Source organism: Hipposideros armiger, unplaced genomic scaffold (assembly GCF_001890085.2).
Source record: "Hipposideros armiger isolate ML-2016 unplaced genomic scaffold, ASM189008v1 scaffold_422, whole genome shotgun sequence".
Classification (NCBI taxonomy): domain Eukaryota; kingdom Metazoa; phylum Chordata; class Mammalia; order Chiroptera; family Hipposideridae; genus Hipposideros; species Hipposideros armiger.
The window spans coordinates 1,334,537-1,356,409 of record NW_017731772.1 but is presented as its reverse complement, the minus strand read 5'-3'; the positions used below and the strand labels follow the sequence as shown (position 1 = coordinate 1,356,409).

Below are 21,873 nucleotides of genomic sequence, written 5' to 3'. Positions count from 1 at the left end.
AATACCTAAGTTAATATGCATCTAGGGAATGCTGCATCGGTATTTACACAGCAAGTGCCATGGTGATCAGCTAAGGGAAAATCTTTAAAGCAGGACCTCTAAGGAGCCATTGCCTCTTTTGGCCAAGTTTCTTCATCTGCCCCCACACCCAGATACCTAAAGTGAAAGCAAATACATATAATACAACTGAAAGAATGTGGTTGCTAGAGAGAGCCTAGACACAGAGCTCTCAGGTTAGAGGGAGGATTTCAGCTAACAGGTAAAATGGTCACAAAGCACACAGCAGCCCTTATAGAATGGTACCTATTTCATACCATCAAACCCAACCTTTAAAATTCCAAAATGAATTCTACTTCAGTGGGAAATGTGTCAGTAGACACTTTCAAGCACTGGCCAAGGAAAGCTTTGTCTCATCGTTTTCTTTCCTTCGGGACCTACCCTGAAATAGGTGGCAATGACATTTGCATTCTGAATACTCTGGAAACCTTCCCTTCCTGAGTTTCTCTCCTGAGGCCACACTGAGGAAGGGCTTAAGGAAGCAGGTTCAAGTCTGTGATCTTTCTGTGCTCTTGAGTGAACAACGGATCAGCGGATTCTTGCCTGATAGTAAGAAATGGTGGTAGTAGGTGCCCAAGAGTCAACGGCCACCTAGATCTCATTTCTATGGGAAGCCATCTTAGGACCTAGCAATGCCACTGTCATTCACTCTCACTGCTCTTCCTGATAATCAAAGGAGCTTTTTATCCAGAATAAGTTAATGAAGACCCAAAGAGTGTAATTTTGGAAAACATGATATCAGGATCTTTAATCTAGGAAGAAAAGGACTCCCCAAACCCCTTTGAATAAACGGCCTCCAGAGCGACAGCTCACTGGGAAAGCACGTCTTTTTCTTTTTTCTCCCTTTGTTTGTTTTTGTATAGTACAAATTCATGGGAAGAGACAAAATCAGACTCTGGCAAATTAAATAAACCAGAAGTGTATGTTGTGGGGGGCAGGTAAACATGTTTCGTGGAGAAGACCTTAGAAGGAAAGAGGACCAAGCATATTTAAAAAAAAAAAAAACATTGCCTTTACACCCCAAATCTTTTAAAATTCTCTAGCAATCTAAAGTATTTATCCAAGCATGTGTCCTTTCACTCAATTTTGTTACCTTTAAGAAAAATGCGATATTAACATTATTTTTGGAAAAGACATTACGAGCTTTTTAAAGGGGTCTCACAGATAGCTGGTGGGTTTTGCTCAATGACTTAAGTGTAAAGGGATCAGCAGCGCAAGTTATAGATTAAAGCCCCCTTGTTTGTACCCTGGACTAAACTTGATTTCATAGATGTCAGCTAAGGAATTGTTGAGAAAAGCAGCAGGCAGGACATAGTTGGCCTTTCTCTGAAATCTTCTGTAACTAAATGTTTGTCTGAGGTAATTATCCAGTGTGAAGTGCAGCTGGATTAATCTCTGAATTACAATGTTCTTCTCAGTGTCAGAGGCCTGGAGTATTGTTTAATGTATTCCTGCACAAGATAGGAGTCCTCAATAGGAGAGGTATTGGACCATCTGTTAACATTATTCCAAACATATACAGTAAAATAAAAATCAAAGTAACTGCAGACCATCAGATTAAATACTTCTTTACCACAAGAGATAGTAATTGCTAATATAGTCCTCTGAAATAAAAAGAAGAGATAATTAAAACTAATAAGAAGTTGGGACCCTTTTTACAAGTATATATTTCCATTTTAGACAATAGCAATTGTTTGCTGTAAAACCTGAGTGATTTTTATCATTTTATACTTCCCCTCAATTTCTAAACTTCTACTGCCCAATTTTTGCTGCTTTTGTTCTTTTTACTAGGTTAGTGTTTACAACTCTTATATTCCTTTCTGCAATTGTTAATCTCTTGGTTGTTTCATCTTAGCTTCATATTTAAGTGAATGCAGTATTTATCACCTGTTTTTACCACAACTGATCTATTCCTAAATTCTGTATTTTCACTCCCCTTATTTGGAGTAATTTTACTATCAGTTTTTCAAGAAGGACTTATAGGTGCCATGTCTGCCACATGTATTCATGTTTGAGGATGTTTGGAGTAATGTTCATATCATACTACAGCCCCTGGCTTGATAAGACTTTCTTCTCTCTGAATTTGATAGACATTTATCCACTGTCTTCATATTGACTGTTATGCATAACATCAAATGTCTCTTGCTGAACAGGATGCCCTTTCAAGAATATTTTCTTTTATTACATTTATAAATACTTTTCCTTCTCTATTTGCTGTGCTCTCAACTTTAGAAACAGGGGTAGTCCTTTCATTGAATAGACTTAGATGCCTTCTATATCTTTCATCTCTGTTTTGTTTTAATCTCTTTATCTTCCTTTTCTGTGAGTTCCCTGGAAATATCTCAAGACCTCTTGACAAGTAGTCAATTTAATTTTTTGTTCAGGTTCTTTTTAACAACACATGAAGAAGTTATTTTAACTTATGACTTCATAAAAGCAACAGAAAGGGTTGATTGCTAAGAGCTGATGCCACACTAAAGAAAGAACCATATCCAGTTAACTAAAATGTATGTGAATGTCTCATTAGGAGAAATTGTAGTGGAAAATTCACTAAAAGCAAATGCACTTAAAACAAGGACTTGACTAAAATTTAAAATTATGAAGACAAGTTTGTCTTATGTTTAGGTTATAATCTGTTAATTCTTAAAACAATAAAGGATCAGGTGTTGGAGTTTAGGGGGATTTTTATTTTTTTTTTTTACAAAATCCTTTGTTGGCTTGTTATAGCAGTCTTTCCCTCACATTTTACTTTAATGAAATGATCATAAGAAAAGCCATTTGTAGAAAAATGTTGAACGGCTTCATCAGTTCTGCCAAGGGCTTCTCTTAACCCTGTGATATTTAAGCCATTGTATTCCAACATAACTGTTATATTACTCTCCTTGCTGTTTTTCTATTCTTCAAATGTTAACTGATATAAAGCTGCTTGATACTCAAACGTTGTGGTTAGTATGATTTTCCAACACCATTTTCATGATATCCCACATCACTTGCAAAGTTTTTTATTTAACTTTGCCATCATTTTATAATGTATTTTGCATTTTACAGCTGGGTGTTGTAAGAGACTGACCAATCCAGACATCGATGTGGAATATGTTGGTGTTAATGTTTCAATGAAGTCAAATTTTACATGTGTTGAGTTTTGTGAATGTTCTTTACTTTCCATTTCCCTATACAACTTATACTTCCAGGGAACTGATTAATAAACTCATTAGTTAGACAATTGCTAAAGACAGGAAGGAAGGCTTTGTTCAAGAGAGACTACTGCAGTGGGGGTTTGCAGCAGGGGAGAGAGATTGAGCTCAACATACAATAAGGGGCAAGTAGAGAGATATGGCCAAGCAGCTGGGTGAGGAGTGGGGTTCAGTGGCTAGAAAATTATCCAGAGCAAACATCTAGGTTAGGGGCATTCTTGCACGACCAAAGCGACAGGATTCTTGCTGAAGGTAGGCCAGGGTGATCATCAGATACCATGAGTGGAAGATTTTCACTAAACTGACTAAATAGGTCAAGGTCAGAGCCCAAGGTCAAGTCCTTTTATCTTATGGCTGGTACATTTGAAAGTAAATACTTAAGAATTTATGTTGTATGCTAAAATTATGCCCCAAATAAATCTACCATGTCTTGAAAATCAATTTAAAAACAAACAAAAAAAAAAGAACTTAGAGGAGCCTGACTCAAGTTTGGTCAAGGAGAGTCTTTGTAGGGGGCAGAAGGTCTTTGTCCTAGTACTGTCCTAGGCTTTCCTTTCTTGTATCTTGATAGCTGTGCATTGCCCTTTGAATGCCCTTGTCAGTGTCAATATCTCTTATTGGACTCATCCTTTCTTGAAATAAGGGCAATTTCAGAGCTCTCAACCTCTGCAAATGCAACTACTGTGGCTTCCTCTATTTGCCAGTTTATAAATCGCCACCATTCTGGATCCTCCAAAGGTGTCACTTCTTCCATGTTAAAAGTGTTCTGCTAGCTCTCTCTGCAAAACGTCCCTTTCCACATGCTGCTGTGGCGTTTAGAGTTTACAAAGCTCTCTGGATTTAGGTGGGAAGGCTGCTTTCAGGCTGATGGCTAGAAGAAGACACATCCCCATTCCTCCGAATTCATTTCCTTTCCTGACCAATCCCTCCATCAGATAGATATCTCCTGGAAATAGCTGGAATCAACACTCCTCTGCTTACTGCCTTGCCAGGGTTTCCTTTTTAACTCTTTCATGTCTATGTATGTGTGGTTACCTCTAGGCAAATTGGGCTAAAATTGTGAGACAGCATGAGCCTAGCTTGTACTAAGTCTACCATCCACAAAGTGAAGTATAGTAGCTGTACTGTAAAGGACTTCTTCATGCAGAAAATATATAGATCACGGCCAGAATGACATAGCATGAGTTGTTCTTGTTGATTTATTATTACCATTTTCAGAGCATATTCAATTACGTTGTATGCAAAGTATAATATTTCCAAAGCACACAAATCAATGGTCAGAGGAAATCTTTGCAGACATTTATACATATATTCAAATTTGAGCCTCATCATTTATTAGCTTTGTAAGTACTGCAACTTATTTAACCTTTTGTGCCTCAATTACCGCATCTCTAAATTGGAATAACAATGCCTCTTTAATAAGACCTCCAGGGGGATCAGAGAATATACATGTAAAGTACTTAGCAAGGACCTTGGCAATCAGCAGATGCTTGATAACTGATAACTATTCTGAATACCAACTTATACATTGCTAGGCAAAAACCATTTTCTATAAAGGTAAAAGCCTTCAAATCATAACTAGAATTTCCAATCCAAGAGTCCGGCGGGGTTGGTCAGCCCCTGCTCCAGGTACACCTATTTTGAAGACAGGCTGGGGAGCAGTTATTTCGTAACATCTCACCCACCCCCTTGACACAGACCAATGAACTGAAGCAACAGTAGCTCCCTGAACCCTGGACCTCTCGGGGTTTCACATTTCCCACCCAATCGAACTCCTTCACTTAGGCCTATGGGTAAATACTTAAAAGAGATTAACATCTCACCTTAAAAGGCCTACGACAACCAGCTAACAAATAACCCAATGAATCTTCAATCAGCACCCAGCACCCCCTCCCACTTGACAAAAATTGAAAACAGAAAACAGAAAATGGATTTTCCCCACAAGAATTCCTCTTTGATATACTACCTTGACCTGCACCTAACAGTTCAAATCATGAAAATAAGAATCTTTTATGGTTACTGGGAAAATTCATAGTTCATCATATTTTGTCGGCTGGAGAGGAAGAAAAGACTTGGCCAGGTTCCTGGGGGAAAGATAGCCTGTCATATTTGCCAAGATTTATTTACGAAAAAGCTCTCAGGATGATACTTTTGTGCAACATGCCCCCCTCCTGCTCAGAGCACCATCAGTGTACAGAGACTAGGAGAGGCTTCCACACTGTCCAGAGCCAAAGGCAGAGGAGGGGACCAACATAAAGGGGCGGGGGACACTCTCACCTGCCATCATTTAAACCTCTTGATTATTTAAACTTCTGTAGAATAATAATTGCATATTTGAAAGTAATACATCTGTTCCCTTCCCTCCCCACCCCCATGTGGTTTTCTAATCCCAAGGTAATTATGTTTTGACAAAAATTTATTGGGACATCTGTTTTTTCCCTTAGATCTGCAGGTCACCGTGCGACTCAAACAGCAGCCCAGCGGAGAGCTGCTCTGAAGAAACCGAGCACAATGGCTGGTGAGATCCAGGACGTGCGCTGGGGCAGGTTTAAGTTAGAGAAAGAAAGGGCAGTCCCCTGGTGCCACCAACCCACACCTTCTCGTGTGCCACCTTGCTTGGTGCTCAGCACATATTCTGGCCTAGGATGGTAAAGGGATCAACAATATGGCAGCGGAGGAGACGGACGGAGGAGGGCTGGCTGGTAACAGGCTGGCAGTGTGCATCAAGATTCATGCATTTTCTAGGTTGGCATCCAATATAAAAATAATTCATGGAGGGGAAGAGGACGGGGATGTGATGCACAGGCCATATGTTTGGAACCCCTGCCCATAATGGCTGGCTGTGGTTACCGGCGTCTGGTGCCACCAACTAGATTAAATTACGGTACCCTACAGAGACACAGAAATCAGAAAGATGTCTGTAACTCCCAGCATTTGATAAAACGTGGAATAACCTAGGAACGTTACCCACACATAAAACTTCTTTTATAATTTTTTTTAAAAGCACAGCTTCACTTCAGTCTATTCTTTTTTGGAAATAAACCACCAAACATGCTAAATTCTTTTTTTTTTTCTCACATCTCAGCTCCCACAGGAAAAGCCTGTATCAGAATTCTACAGGGAATACCTTTTCTCCATGCTCTCCACCTTTGCACCCTCGAAAGGAAGTTTATTTTCCTGAGGTGTCCAACCCAATATCGTGACTTAATGTTTGAAAAAGAACCTGAGTGACTTGCCTCTGTGCCAAATGAAACGTTGGAACATTCTGAGATGTTTCTGCCATTAAGAACTTAATTAGGAATTTCAATAACTAAATAAAGCTCAATTTTTCTTTCCTCTGGTTTATTGATTTAAAAAAAAAGAAAACCCTAACCAAGATATTTCACTTTCAAAGCGACACTAAATATCACTTAACTACTTTCTTTATCCTGAAGAGTATCTAACTATCATTACAACGATTACATATAAATATTTATTCCCCCAAACCAAATTAAGAAAATAAGATGTTTCTGAGTATAATAGAGCATCTATTCCATGAGTAGATAAAAGGCATGCTATTTCCTAAATTTTTTTATGAAGTACTGAGTAGGAGCAAATTCCCAGTTTTTAGATGGAGAGACAAGAACTAAAAATCACTTCAAAATGTTTCTATACGAAGGTAGGCATGGAGCTCCAGGCTCTGGACCTCAGTTCTAGGCTCCATTCTTTTGATTATCAAGGTGTCTAAAGACAAATCATCATATAGTAGATTCTGCAGAATCCTGGTGTCCCAATAGAAAACAGGTAACTGTGGGAAATCAAAAGAAATTCTCTCTAGAGTGAGTTTGGAAATACGGAGTTAAAGGAGCTTAAATTTCTAGCTTTTCTTTAAAACTAGAAATCTTTAATTTTTCATGTGAATTATGGAGCTAAAAGAGAGTGGAAAACCAGAGGGTGTGTCTCAGTCAGCTTAGGCCACCATAATGAAACACCGTAGAGTGGATGGCTTAAGTAACAGAAATTTGTATCTCATCGTTCTGGAAACTGGAAGCCTGACATCAGAGTTCCAGCATGATCCGGGTCTGGTGAAGGGCCTCTTCCTGGCTTGCAGACAGCTGCCTTCTCTTTGTATCCTCACATGGGGGAGAGAGGGACTCTGGTATCTCTTCTTATAAGGGCACTAATCCCATCATGGGGGCACCCTCCTCATGAACTAATCTAAACCTAGTTACCTCCCAAAGACCTCACCTCCTAATATCATTCTATTGGGGGTTAAGGCTTCAACATATGATTTTGGGGGGAGGGGCACAAACATTCAGTCCACAAGAGAGTGCTGCCCCAAATTTTTGACTACAGAATTATGAGATTTAAGAAATGCTGAACTAGGCTCCTCTTCAGTTATAAACTTTGATACAATATGAATAAGCTAATTGTATCATGGCACAGGAAATATAGAAGGTACTCAATTATTTTTGGAATGAATTCATTCACTCTTTTCATACTATTTATTTTTGTGCCAGAATATGGGAAATGACTCATGATGGCAGTGCTAACCAAGGCTGAAAAAAGACAGAGGACAGGAAGGGGTGTAGGTGTGTAGGGTGTGGGTGTGTGTGGGTGTGTGGGTGTGTGTGTGTGTGTGTTGGGGAGGGGGTTAGGCTAGGAAAGGAGGCACCAAACAATCTTCTCCTCTCAGCTGCTCTTCTAATTAAGACTTTATTTAACAAAAATTATTAAGACTTCAGAATTAAACTTTCTAAAACCTACATTCTACTCTTGTATTATTTCACTGCCCCAGCCTCACCTAATTTTTTTATCCCTTCTTTTCCTCATCCTAATTTCTGACTTATTTTTTATTATTTTCTTGTGCTATTATATTGGAATTACATAGTTTATTCATAAATAGAAACAAAAAGCCTATTTTGTTGCAGTTTTGTTTTTGTTTTTGTTTTGCTTTGCTTCTCCTTCAAAGCGGAGAAATGTTTCAATATATAGACCAAGAAGAAATTTCCAGAATAACACATTTCATCTTCTTTGCTTTAGATCTTGTAGAAATGCTTGAAGAGAGAATGGACTTGGACTTTTCATGGAGAAAGACAAACTTTAATTAATGTCGGGTTCCAGAACCCATGATAGTTCTCATGCTAGTTCTCCACATAAGATGCATCTCCCTCTAGTTCTTCCCTTCAAAATCCTAGCCATTCTTTAAGAAATGACTCAAACACCTCTCCCACAAGCCTCTCCCAGGTCCATGGCAGGGACAACTCTCTCCCTCTTTAGTGCTCACACGGCCCTTTTCTCTACCTCTCTATGCCTGTTTCATTTTCCATGAAATGAGAATAAGAATAGTGCCACTGCTTCATGCTATACCTTTTACATCATAATCTCTCATGCTAGACCTGTATTTCCCTGTTCCTTAAGACACAGAATGGTATCGGGAATATGTAGGTATTTAATAAATGACTTAATAGAACATAACCAGAGAATTACAAGCAGCCAGAAGGGACCCACAGCTGTAAGCAGCAACGAGTGCCCCTTCCCCGCATCTTGGAGGCCAGCAGAACACTGGGCTAGAAACTAGGTAAGCGTGGTTTGAGCCCCGCCTCAGCCTCGAACTAGCTGCTTGCCATTAGGAAACTCTCTCCACCTCTCTGGACCTCTGTGGCCTCACCCTCAAGATGAAGCATTTTGGCGGGGGGATCTCCAGGCCCAGTCGGGCTCTGACAATACAGAACACTCTGATGACCAAAATGCATAAATGCTTCCTTCCATGAAGGCAGTCAGGCTTGGCCCATCAGAAAACAGCCAGCAGCCCTGAGAGAACACGCAGTACACAGGTCCCGCACTGACATTTAGGTAAATTACAAATGAAAATCTCTCACGCCCAGATGAAAATAATTTGGTCCTTCCCAAGCCTATTTTCCCGTCACCGACAAATTTACAATCACTGTTTCAATTTTCCCTTCTTAGACGTCATGGGGGCATCTTTTAACAAATACAATATGCACCCAAACCCACCAGCCTGCTTGGAAGCGCTCAGATGCACTCATTAGAGCATGGGGGCTGTATGTGTGTGTGAGCTCCCTCTGCACACAAAGAGCGGCAGCTGGATGGACGGCCTGCCGAGGGGTAAGCAGAGGGCCCTCTGCCAAACGCTGTTCCTTTAATTCACCTAAACGCTGACCTTGAAAAATTGCCCTTTATGGGATGTGATGAGGTGTGAATTCAATCTCCATCCTCACTTGGGTCCTGTCATTTTCTGCGCTGTGATTGCCAGTTGTGCCAGACGACATCAACCGGACCAGCAGAGGGTCGGTGAGATTGACAAGGTCCTCTGGGGAAGGCTGACATCAAAAGACCCTGCAAACTCATTTCAGTCATGGGCCGCTCTCTCGCCATGCTTTTTTTTTTTTTCCTGGGCTGCAATCAAACCAGCAAAGGTTGGTACTGGTTCAGTGACATCACCCATGTAGCTTAACTGCACCCTCTTCGATTGTTGAGCAAAAGGGGTGCTCATCTGAAATAAGGTTTTGGAAGGTTCTCAGTGCATTCCTTTTCCTTCTTAAATTCATGGGCTCGTTAGCCAAACCAACTCACTGCAAACTTATTCTGAATGTTCCAAAAGGGTGAGAGAGGGGAGCATGCATTCTGTAATTTTTCTTGTACTCAAAGAATCAAATGCAGTCGATTTAACTTCATCAAATCACTGACAACAGGCACTGATACAGAGGATGGAAAATATGCAAGGCCAGAGAACAGCCAAAATCCTACAGTTTCTATCAGTATTAAAGCCAGATGTTCCCCTGGCTATTCAAATTTGATAAAACCCACTAACAATAAAGGCTTCTCCCCGGGCTCAGTGGGCCCCAGAGTCCATTCATCAGTATATGGTTCATGTGGCTGGACACCAGGCCAAAGGGTAGCATTTAATGCAACACCAGGGCTTCTGTGAAGGCTAAACTGTGGGCTTTGTCTGTGGGCTTCTATATGTTGTTGTGGTTTGAACAGATCTGTTTACACTATACTCGCTATGGCAACGTTTATCTGATATGGACAAAAGGCATTTGGATTCTTGAATTAATAACACTTGAGTCAAGCCTATGATTCAACAAGAGGTATTCAAACAGTTTAAGTAAAGGCAATGTTTTCTCTGAAGCCAATTAATACGGCAACAAGCCTTTGGCTGAAGTGATCCAAATGTGCAGCGAGCAAGTGTTACTGTGTTCTGTGAACCATCAAGCTATCTCTGCCGTGAATGAATGGAGAGGAAAAAAGATAAATGCACATCCTGTTGGCGTGAGCCTCAAGTCAGAGCCCAGGCAATTTCACGTTTTAAGGAGGACTTGCAGAGGCGGCTTTTACTCAGTCTGACAACGTGTTTGACCCCATTGTAAGTGTGAGAGGGACCTGAACACAGACGTGACTGTGAATTCACCTTCCACCTTCCTCTTTTCCTCCTTGATGACTGGAGGGTACAGTTGGCCTGAGTCCTCACTGTACTCACCCCTGAGCTTAGCCCCCACCAGGCTCAAGTGACTTGATTTCACGGCAGATCTTTTCTGGGAAGCAGATGGAGCCCCAGGGGCTCAGGTAAATGGCTTTCCCTCCTTCCCCCTGCAGCTCCCAAACAGAGGTTTCCTTTTCTTTCCTCCATTGAAAAATTGCCAAAACCGCTCCATACTGTACAGCTAACCCAAAAACAGGCAAGGGAGAATGATGTTAATTTAAACTTCTGCCTTATTAAGTAACAAAACCCAGAAATAATGTGATCAAAGCCAAAAGACACAAACTTCTGCCATCTTTCTTGAGATAAAAGGAGTAAAACACCCATTAAATGAAGGGGCCTTGGACACTTAATAAAAATAGCTAATTAAGTGTTGGAGTAACTTAGCATTTTGCCTCACGAGCCCTGCAATACTCAAGGCTAGTCTGTATCCCCTCCAGTCTCACTCTTTCCTGCTGTGACTCAGGCCACCACATAATTCTTTTTTCACTCCCTTCATTATGTGCCAGGGACTGTTGTATGCGCTGGGAGAACTGAGTGAGCAGTAGGCCTGATCCCTCCTCTCCAGTAACTTATACTAGTGGTAGTAGGGTTTGGTGAGCAAGACAGGTCAAGCAGGTGCTAAGTGCTTAGATAAAAAATAAATCAGCATAAGAGGAATAAATGCAGGTGGGATAAGATAGGAGCGACTGGTCGGCCATTCCTCTGAAACCGGAAATACCCCTGAGAATTTCTCCTTGGAATGGACTCTCCTCTTGTTTGTGCTGTTGCAGTCTGCTTTTCAATGGTGTGAGTGAACTCCATGCTTCAGCTCAACACAAGTTCTTTTCTATATTTTTGTTTTACATTTAATCTACATATATTTTCAAACACTTATCATATGCCAAATATATAAACTATGAACAAGGCCCACTGCCCACTCCAGCAGAGGCCACCACCTGCTTAGGAAGGCAGGCTTGCCCATCAGGAACTCCGAGAGGTATAAAGCTGTGGCTCCCTCACCTGAGGTGCAAGGTTAAAACACAGATGCTGGAAATCTACCCCGGATCTGCCAAATGGAGATCTCTTAGGCAGGAAGGATACCAGAGCATTTGTGTTTTATTCAACTTCCCTCCTCCCTCAGATTAACTCTGAAGTAGAACAAAGATTGAGAGCTGCTGATATCAAGGAAAGAGCATTGGACTTAAGGGCATCTGTCATTAACGCTCCTTGGGGCAGGCCCAAGGCCTTATTTGGTTTGACATTCTGAGCTTGTAATATAGTACCTAGGCCCACGCGACTCCATCAATGGAAAGCATGAATGAGAGAAGACACAAGTTCAAATCCAGGACAAAATTGGTTCAGGTCCCTGTACTAAGGGAGGAAGTAATATCTCCTCTGATGAGCGTTGTTTGATTTAAATAAAATAAAATATGGAAGAGCAACGATCATTGTGCTTTGCAGATGGCAGATGCTTTGAAATGGTCACTTTTCACTAGCCTTGGCTTCCTTTTCTAGAACTCACTGGTAAGTTGCTGCAGTGTGACTTGAATTCCACCATGATTTTCTCTCAGCGTTTTTTCTATGAGCAGGGAAATATTTAAGAGAAAAGCATGTTTACTTCCAATTTTCCTTTCTAGTCAATACTAATGATTGGATGTTTTTCTTGTTTGTTTGTTTTTTGCCTCAAGCCATTTTTTGTGAGAAAGAATAAATAAGACTTATCATAGAAGCTGACCATATACACATTAGTAGTCAGGAAATCCTAGAAACATGGGACTAGGTAAACTTTTCAAGAACATCTGGTTTGGCCTCCTTTCTTTTACATCAGAAGCCTGGGGCCAAGAGAAGAAACATAATTTGCCGGACGTCAGAGCCAGCTAGTCCAAGAGCTGAGGCAAAAATCCAGTGAAAGAGTGATTTTCAAATTTTCTCTCTGGAGCTCTTGGTATTGCACACAAATGCCCCAGGGATCATGAAGGAGATAGAGAGTGAGTGAAGTCGGAGTGGGGGGACCCACTTCAACTACAGAAAGTCTGCTTTTTATCGTTTTTGTACAGTCAAACATCCTTTGTATGATTTCATTTGAAGAAACAATTTTATTATTAAAGATCATAGAAAAGCACTGCACTATACCATCCTGTCATTTTCATCACAGATTGTATTATTTGTTTCCTTCCCACCACTTAACTTAGTGCATCCATTATCAGAAAACAATAAAACAATTTTGGATACTGTGCTTGGAGCCTAGTGTTTGCATCATATCTTCCCGTCCCAATGTCCTTCCTCCTTATAAGATTAAAAACATCATGAAACGTCCACTGAAAAACTGCAAGACAACAAATGAATACAACGAGATCCCACAGGCTTAGGATTACAAATGCTCAGGGGATAGTGGAAACCAAAAAAAAAAAAAGGACAACACAGTAGTCTCCCCACCCCATCTGCAATTTTACTGGAGGTCAACCACATCCTAAAATATTAAATAGAAAATTCCAAAATGAATAATTCATAAATTTTAAATTGCACACCGTTCTGGGTAACATGATGAAATCCCTCTCAGTCCTGCTCCCTCCCACCTAGAGTGTGATTCATCCCTTTGTCCAACGTATTCACTCTGTATACAATACCCACCTGTTAGACATTTAGGGGCCACCTCAGTTATCAGAGAAAGAGAAACACCACATTCACATAACTTTTACTACAGCACATTGTTATAATTATTCTATTTTCTTATTAGTTATTGTTAATCACTTGCTGTGTCTAACTTATAAATTAAACTTTATCATAGGTATGCATGTATAGAAAAAAAACATATTACATACGAAGTTTTGGTACTATGACTGTTTCAGGCATCCACTGGGGGTCTTGGAACGTAGCTAAGTAGGGACAACTCTACACATCTTCTCAAATGTATTGTTACAGATTAGGGTATGCTTAATTAGCTTTTTTTTTTTAATTAAGTCTGCTTAAAATTAAAAGATTAACTTTTCCAGTTTCCCATCATGACCTTTTAACCAAAGGATCAGTACAAATTCTAAGATTACAGACAGATACATCGGAAACTGCTACTTCCCTACCAAGTAGCCATTCTCTCCTTATGAACAAACACAAACTTTATTAAAGGAAGAAATGGTTCCATTCCAATATGTATTCCACCTCCCATACAGCTAAGGAATATCATGTGAGAGCATTATGGTTGGCAAGATGTGAGCAGAAATAACAGAAAGAAAGAGTGTGTCAGAAAATACCTTAAAACAAGGCTTCACACATTTATTTTGCCCTTTACTGAACATGGACATGAATGGCTGGCATTCCATCAGCCATCTTAGGAGCATGCGGATAAGAGTTACACCCTACAGATGGTGGAGCACCAACCTAGAAGGGCCCTAAGTCTTTGATGGCATGAGAGAGCTGCCATACCAGCCTAAGTGCCCAACTCCAAATGCATTTTACATGAGAAAAAAATAAACCCCTACTATCTTCTAGTCACTTCTGTTGTTTTGCTTTTTCATTTCTGTTACTAGCAATCAAACAATGTATTGCTTAGATAGTAGGCAAGCCCAAGTACTATAAATGAAGCAAAGCTTAAGAGTATTTCCTATGCAACAGGAAGCCATTACCTGCCAGAAATCTGCCCAAGAAAGGTGAGATTTGTTCAGGTGAGATTTCCTGCCCTTTTTATGATTTCCAGATCTGAAAGTTTTGTAAAGTGTATATGAACAGTAAAGTACATGAAAAAGAGAATCGTTTTATGTTTGCCCAGCTCTGTTATCCAAAGAGAATCGTTTTATGTTTGCCCAGCTCTGTACACTGAACAGTGCTGGATATGAGTTGTCAACGATTCTATATTCCTAGCAGTCAACTCACCAAAAGAAAGTTAAATTTCAAACTATTTTCAAGAGGGGCTTATTGTATATGAAAAGGCCATTTAGGACACATAACCTACTTTGAGATCATTTTAAGACTTGCCATATGATGATAACATGAAATGGCATCCATTCCTACCACCTCTTTGCTGAGTCTTTGTATCAGCTCTCTTAAGCAACATAGACTAAAAGGCATAAAACCACTGGGTCTCCATTAGGGCCCCCCAAAGCCACGTGCAAGCACAGGAAGTGTGCACTGAACACATTTGTGTATGTGTCAGGTATAGAAAACATCAAACTTAAGCAGAGTATGTCTTTTGAAGTCCTGAAGTTGACTAATGAGCTGGGTGGGGAATGGCACTAAGAATGTTTTCCTGGGGCTTTTGCAAGACGGAGGCAAGCAGCCGGGCTCAGGAAACCCACTCAGCATGGCCCTGGGCGAAAAGAAGATCAATTAGAATCTTGGAGGCACTCAAACAGAACCATCAGCAGACACAGTAGCAAGCTGGATTGCCAAGGGCATGGTTATCAAATGCTGGAAGCAGTCCACCTCACAGACACTCAGTAGAGATCCCACATTGGAACAATCTTGCCCTGTGCCCTCCTCACCAATAGTGACCAATCACGCTGATGGACCTATACAAGATTGTGATTTATCTGGCAGCACTGATTATTTCCATAGGCAGGCCACACTCTATACTACTTACATAATGAGATATAGATATATAATATATCCTATCAGTGAACCAAGGAAAGTAAGGCTTAAGGATATTAAATAAATTGGCCACCATCATACAGCTCATAAATGACACAGCCAATACTCAAAATCGAGGCTGCCTGCCTCCAAAACCCATATTCCTAACTCCTGTGTCATGGAAGCTCTCCGAGAGGACAACCTTCCCAAAGTTGGTGGCCAAATGCCCTTGCTGAAGAGTCCTGACTAAAGCAAGAGTCCTGCTGTTTTGATGAGAAGGTTGGTTTTAACCTTATAAGCAATGCTTAATTTCCTTGAGCTTATTGAAATACTGAAAATAGTCTGTGGATTCCTTATTTCCACCTTCATGAACCTACAAAATGTAAAGATCCTAATTCGGCAAACAGTGGACCAATTTAGAAAACAGGAAATTCATATGGGGTGGGGGTTGGGTGGGGTGAGTCACTATCACAGACAGTCAAGTTTTGATAGTACACTGTGCCAACCCACACCTTTATTTTTCAAATCATGGCTTCCTCTACTCTCCAACATCTGTGCTTCCCCATTTCCTTAGGCATAAAGCCCAAATTTCAGAATACAGCCACAGCTGCCCTAAGAAAATGATGAAGCACCTTTATATATCTTGGATATATACTGGAGTCTAAAATTATTTGCAGGATGTCTTCCCACCCACTGTCCCCACATACCTTATGCATCTACTGAAGAAGTCACCAGACAACTCAGTTGTCCCAAATGCAAAGACAATGCCATACTCCTCCACTTTGCATGAGTTTCTACCATCACCTCAAATGTCCTTCCCTGTTCCCTGCATGGCAAAATATTACCTGTTCTTAAAGGCCCAGCTCAAATACCACCTCCTTCTAGAAGCTTCCCTCAAGCCAGAGGCCTTTACTTCACCCCCACATTGCCCAAGTTGAACTGGCCCAAGAGAATTTATTGCCCTCTGTACTTTATTTAGGTCTCTATAAGACTGTAGTGCTGTTTACTCACTTTGCTTAATTGTGTCTATGAGCCAAGTACAGTAACACATTTATCTATGAATTTCCAGAATCTGGCAAGTGCCCAATACATGGTGGACAGTCAACAAAGACTGAGGGCATGGATGCACTGTTGTGATGATTTCAACAGAAATCAAGTTGCTAAAATCATATTTTAGCTTATTGAGATTCAGACGCTTTTCTGGGTTTGTCAGACCCTCACAGAATAAAACATTTTGCGAAAGTCAAATGGCACAATTCTAGCATAAATCAAAAGGTAATTCTACATGCTAAAAAAGAAAAAGTTGCGTTCGCTTTTTTGCTCACTCTTTTTCTATTTGTTTCCTCTAAATGTCTACAATTCCTATGAAAGTTAGGGTCATGGTTTATGAGAAACCCTTATTGGCCATCATGTTAGAGTTCTGAATACTCATAAATCACTGATTCATTACATCTAATATGGGGCTGTTTCTGAGCAAGAATTTTGGGCAAATTTTCATATTCCTGTCACACTCTAACATCCCTAATAACCAGTATTTATTGAACTGATGCTTTTCTAAGCACTTTCCATGTACCAACTCACTTAAATGTCTAGAGGCTGAGGCATGGTCCGAGTCTGAGGGTATTACACATGGTAAAGGAAAAGGAGTGAGATTATACAGGGTAGAAAACAACATGCTCAAAAGTTTCAGCCCCAAGGCCCCCAAAGATTCACTTGTAATAGTAAGACTATCCAAATAATGTACTTATTATGTTTGTCACTTATAAATATGTACTAAAATATTTACATATTGTGATATGATGTCTGAGGTTTCTGGCCAAATAATCCAGTTGCAGGGGATGTTGAAATAGAAAGGAATATCAACAAACATGAGTATTCATAACTTGATACCAGTTACAGTTGAGCGATGGTACATGTACCACGCTCTAACTTTGCAAATAATTGAAAATTCCATTATAAACTTAATTTAAAAATAAAAACCACTGAAACCATAATCATAACAACAACATAATTAAGAATAGTAACTCCAGCTGCTCTCTCTAAGGTTGGTGCCCTACCTTGAAGGTCTGTCTTGGCACCTTCTGTTTCTCTTACAGCGTTCTTCACAATTTTTATTTTGTTTATTGTTTTTAGTCCATCTCCCACTGAGCTTTAAGTTCTGAAATAAAAACAGCTCTAATTTACTATTGAATCCTCAATGCCTGTGCAGAGTGGGAGCGAAATTACCGTATTTCCCCATGTATAAGATGCACCCTTTTTCGAAAAATTCGGGGTCTAAAAACTGGGTGCATCTTATACAGTGGCTGTAGATTGTTATCAAGTCATTTAAGAAGTGTGGCATTTCAAATGCCATAGATGGAACTGAGGACGAGGCAATATATGAAGACAGTGATTCGTCGTCAGACACAGATGAGGACAAGCTAATGGTTGGGAGTTTTGACAGTGATGAGGAGTTGTATGAATTTTATGCTGAATAAAACTTGAGTTCAATAACTTTATGTAATACTTTTTTTTTCAAATTTCGGGCCCCCAAATTAAGGTGTGTCTTATACATGGGGAAATACAGTAATATTTGTCAAAGGAGGGAGGGAGGGAGGGAAGGAAACCATGCCTGTGGCATAGGGGGCACTTGTACTCTCTCTTTTAATTCTAACCACCCCATGAGAAAGCTGCCATTAGAAAAGATACATACATGCCTCACTCTAGGTCATAAGCCGAGAAATCACAGAGCCAGGATTTGGAAATGACTTGGGTCCACTTGGTATGACTGAGAATGCAGGCGTGTACTGCCCACCAGCACCTATGGCAACCGGTTGGTGCAAAGACTACTTCTCACCTAGGGTGAGAATGAAAATGCAACCCAACAAAATGCTAATGTGCAAGCAGGCCTGGCATACTGGAATGAGACCTATATTAGTCGATCTATTATTGAGTTTATTGTTTAGTGACCTCATTTGGAAAACACACCTAATAGATGGTCCTCCCTACCATGTCTACCAGCACATCTGAAAAACAGGCCTGAGGCTCAGACCAAATATTAGGTAAATCATTGTCCAAAATATGTACTAAATTTACTTCATTCTAATGATTTGAAGACATAGTACAAATATTATGGGAACACACACACACACACACACACACACACACACACACACACACAAATTGGGCAAAGCAGAAACCCTAAGACCAGTTATAATAAATTGGAATCGGGCAGACCTCGATTTAAATTAAATGCTGCTGCTTCTGCTCTTCTGTAACCATGAGGCTGGGAAAAAGAGACTTCATCGAGCCTCCGTTTCATGAGCTGTACTGGTATGGATAACAGCAGCTTGAACACTTTACAATTAAAACTTCTTATTCTAAAATTCCCACGGACATGTGAAATACCTTTTCGATGTGGACTGAATGCTTCTGTCCTCGTCGGTTTCAACGTACAGTTCACCCCTGAACAACGCAGGTTCAAGCTGCGTGGGTCCTTATACGTACGCGTTTCCTCTCCCCGCCCCCACTAAATACCATTGGCCGTTTGTATCCTCCGGTTTCGCATCTGCAGATTCAACCAGCGGATGGAAAGCAGTATCTTCACATTCCCAACTGCAGTTTCCCAGCCACAGATTCTCAATGGTTGAAAAGCAGATGAAAAGGGCCAACTGTAGCGTCAAAAGTGATACGTGGATTTTCCAAGCCACCGTGGGGGTCGGCGCCCCAAACCCCTGCGCTGTTCAAAGGTCAACTCGATAGTGTACTATTGCCCGGCCAGGTGAGAGTCTTTGTCGTAACCGGCAATCCAGCTACTCGCCTTGTAGCACTCACCATCTTTACTTTCAGGCGTCTGAGCTGATTGGCCCAGAGACGCTATGGTGTGCTGCTCATTCATTCCATCTTCGCTCTCCTTCCCACTTAAGTATAAATGTATCTGCTTGTAACTTCTAATCCTTAGTCCTGGTCATGCTCATTGAACCTAACACAAGTGGTCATGTCCCTCATCCATGTGACACAGCTTCAATATTTGACAGTGGTGGGTGACCTGATCCTTCTAGATAATCCTTCCAGATAACATATCAACGGTGTTATCAAACTCCGTTTCCCTGGATACTGCCTACACTAAGTTTCACCGTAGTTCTTTAGAATACAACATAGTTTTCTAAAACGTTGTGAATGTCACAGCTGTATCTTTGCAATGAGGGGAGAAACTCAGTCAACCATTAGTACGCAGGCTTCTTGTTTCACATATGTGGAACTGCAAAAAGAATAGCCTAGATGACAGAGGCCTCATGGGAGAGGAGGTGTCCATCACTATGCTGAGGCTTCCTGCTTGAGGCGACCAGTTCAGAGAAACGGAAGTATCACCCCAGAATATTTCATCAACTTACCGTGATATGTTTAATATCCCCTAAATTACTCTCTGACCATTGCCCTAGAAGGGGGCCTGATGATCCTTCCTTTTTTTTTTTTTTAAACTGAAAAGCTAGGAATATATTCTTGAGGAAGATGACCATCCCAAATTAGACTATACTTGTATACTTGTTGGGATAAAGCATGTATAAATTTTAAAGTAAATAAATCATTTTAAAGCATAACACAGATTAAGAAACATGAATAATTATCATTGAGCTTCCATGAGCATTTGGGATCCATCTGGGAAGAAAGAAAAACAAAAACAAAAACAGCTTCCCTCCACAAAAGAAGCTCTAACAAGCTCAGGCTGGGTTAGAAGAGTGATTCTCAACTATGATCACACAGTAGGTTCACCAGTGGAGCTTTTAAAACTAGCCAAGCCCACGCCCCATGAAATTCTAGTGTGCAGCCAGAGTTGAGAATCACTGGCATAGAAAGAAAATGGTAGCCTGTGGAAGCTGGGGGCATCAGAGGACTTGGGAAGCCTTACAGACAATCACCAGCCTCAACAGAGAGCAGCTAATTCTGCCCATTATCAAAGAGGCTTGGTCCATTGAGGCTCTTGTCTCCTCAGGTGAATGAAACACTGTGGACACAAGTGACCAAGCCAGTCACCACTTGGTGCTGAGTCCAAGCCAGGCAACATCATTCCCTCTGCTTGTTTCTGCCTCATCCTTCTTTGGCTCCCAGATTTCCTCAGAGGCAGCTTTAGGACACAACACTAATGGGGAGGTAACAGCTCCCACTGTTGTTGGCCTCCTTAGCATTCATCCCTCTTCAAGGACAGGTCTTAGGTGTAGAAAGAACAGCCCTACAATAAGGATCATGCTGATGATTTATGAAGTATTTGCCATAGCTAGAATTGCACCAAGCTAGAAGCTTTACATATATTGTTTTTTTTTAAAGTTATGATCTTCACTTTGTAGATGGGGATATTATATGAAACTCAAAGTGATTAGGCAACTTGACTAAAACACATGTGGCAAGGATCCAAATCTATGTGGCTCTGTCATCCATGTCTTTCCAGGCCACACTGCTGGTCTTTAAATCTTGCCCCCTACAGGGTTTCTTTCCCCCATCCCGAAATTAAATGAAAGCCAACGCATGAATAAACACACCCCTGGGAAAGGGGAGAGGATGGGGCAGAGAGAGCAATTATAAGTCAGTCATTCCTGCTTCAGTGCGTTCAACGAGTTTGCTAACTCCCCTACGCTGACAGTGACAAGGAAAGGAGGAAGGAGGAAGAGGGGTCAGCTGGGACACTTGTGAGAAGCAGACGCGGTGCGGCGCCCACCACTGAGGAGGGAAGCAGAGCGGGAAGACGGGAAGGGGTGTCCCCGAGGTCAGGTGAGGCCAAGGTAAGTGAACATGTATAAACTTCACTTTGTGTTCTCCCCCTTAGGACCTGCTCCTTATTTTGCTCCTGCCAAGCAAAACGCATTTAACTCTTATCAGATTTCACCAAATTATGGGAAGGCCGGTGTGTCAAAGGCAGTGAACTGATTTTTGGTTTCACAGTAGCAACGCCAGAAACCTGGTCACGATGTTGGTGAGGAGTAGTGGGTAGGGAGGAGTGGAGGAGTGTGTTTTGGGGCCAAAGGTGTTATAAGTAAGGGGGCGGGGGGAGGGACACTTCAATTTTACCATGATGATCTGGATTCCACTCTTTGTGACCCTGACTGGAGAGAAGGCCTTTGTCACACTCGTGGCAACAAAGGGTAGGGCCAGCTCCTGCTGCTCAAGTTAAGCCACAAAGTAAAAAGCCTAACTTTTGGTTTGAACATACAATGTTTGTTCCTGAGATCAGGTTAGGTCCTTCTCCTGCTCTGCTCTGCTCTTCTCCAAGCAAGGGGAGGTGGGTCCTTGGGCTGACAGAGGACCTCCCTGGAGGCCAGGTCTGCACAGATTCTCAGGCCCCTCCTTGAGTATAATCAAAAGCCAACTGCAGGAAGCCAGTGGTCAGACGGACTTTCCCACAATACCCGGTTAGCACAACGTCAGGTTGGAAGGGCTCTCAAAGCCAATACAAACAGAGCCAGGCACATTTTCCCAGGGGACCCGACATCCAGATGGGTTTCTCAGCTTGGCTGCTGCCCACACGTCCAGGGGCTCATTTTCAAATCTCCCTGAAGGTAAACACAAGCCTGTTCCCTCAGCAGAGACTGAGAATGCAGGTCACCTTGGGAATCATGGAAGGGG

The 21,873-nt window shown here is 41.3% G+C and overlaps 1 long non-coding RNA gene across 1 annotated transcript in view; it reads right to left on the bottom strand.

Annotated features, from left to right (window-relative positions):
- LOC109394394 (uncharacterized) overlaps positions 1-18,764 on the bottom strand; it is a 95,545-nt gene extending 76,781 nt beyond the window's left edge. Inside the window, exon 1 of the long non-coding RNA XR_002126435.1 lies at positions 18,664-18,764. This is a non-coding gene — a long non-coding RNA (uncharacterized LOC109394394). The remainder of the gene's footprint in view (positions 1-18,663) is intronic.
- Positions 18,765-21,873: the final 3,109 nt, after the last annotated feature.